Here is a 1,333-nt window from a genome sequence, read left to right as displayed (position 1 = left end):
TAATTGATTACTCAAGCACTCACATGTGCTTCACCTGAGTCTTTTACCTGAATGTCTTTCTCAGTGCAGCTGCGGTTCATTTACTTTTGCAGATGCTCTGATTCCGTTTTTCATTTAGTTTGCTTTCAACTCCCACATTTTCCTCAAAACAAATTAATGGAATTGATGAACATAAACCTGACATTTCATATACAAAAACTGGTGATGAAAAAATAAGAAAATCATGGTAAAAATAAAGAAAAATCTAAACTACTCAACTAGTTCACAAACTTTCAAGCAGCACTGTATATATATATATATAAAATTATTATTATACAATGTAATGTATTATAAAATGTATGATAATAATAATAAAACTTTATTGATCCCCTTTAGTTTGTCCCAGCATTGCACACAATTATAATAAATAACAATGACCATATAATGATAGTCCTAAGGACACACATATTGTTCAGTACATATTGTCGAGAAAACTGGCCTGGGAGTGTGAGATCTCTCTAGGTACACGCAGAAAACGCAGTACGGGCCTGGAGGACAGCAGTAACTTTGTATGATGATTTAATGATGATTAAAGAAATGAAATATAAATTACCTATGTGTGTAATAGTTGAAATGATTGGTGTATTGTAATCACAATGTTTGTAACGTATAGTTGAAATATATACTCTGTATTCATGATCTGTAGTAACGGTAACAGCTTAATTGTTGTTGTATTTTGAGTTGATTGGTTTCATGATATTATAAGAAGACTATGGAGTTGAGTACAGGAGGAAAAGGAATGAGGTGTCACAGGCAGTACACTGAGCTGGGCGGAGGTCCCAGAACATCACCAAAAAAGGCAATAACTGCCAAATAGCCAACAGGAGAAAAAGAGAAGTATTGGGCAAGAGTTGCAGCAGTCAGACAAGACAAATTTGGGTATTTCCAAATTCAGGGTGGAGCAGAGTTTGGGGAGGATGGGTACTTTCCAATGAAATAATCAGGAAGGATGAGTCATGAGACCTCTCCCACACACAACTATGAACCAAGAGGGTTTAAAAAGCCAGCAAGCTGGGGAGGAAACTGTTCTTTGTCCACGGCGCTGAGGAGGAGACAACGAAAGGGCGCAGGCTGAAGACCAGCGGAGGACCACACCCTGGGACCGAGGGAGAGTTGAAACTTCGCGCCGCATAGAAGGGACAAGATCCATCAGCCCCAGCCTCGGTTCCTGATTCGGCTGGCTACTCTGCCTCCACCCAATGATCCGTATTCTACTGTGGCGGACTTGGAGAAAAGACAAAGGTCTTTTGTCTTTCATCGGTGATGAGGATCCTGTTCGTTTAATGGGAAACGG

Source organism: Poecilia formosa, unplaced genomic scaffold (assembly GCF_000485575.1).
Source record: "Poecilia formosa unplaced genomic scaffold, Poecilia_formosa-5.1.2 Scaffold748, whole genome shotgun sequence".
NCBI lineage: Eukaryota > Metazoa > Chordata > Actinopteri > Cyprinodontiformes > Poeciliidae > Poecilia > Poecilia formosa.
Note: the sequence above shows the minus strand (reverse complement) of the source record.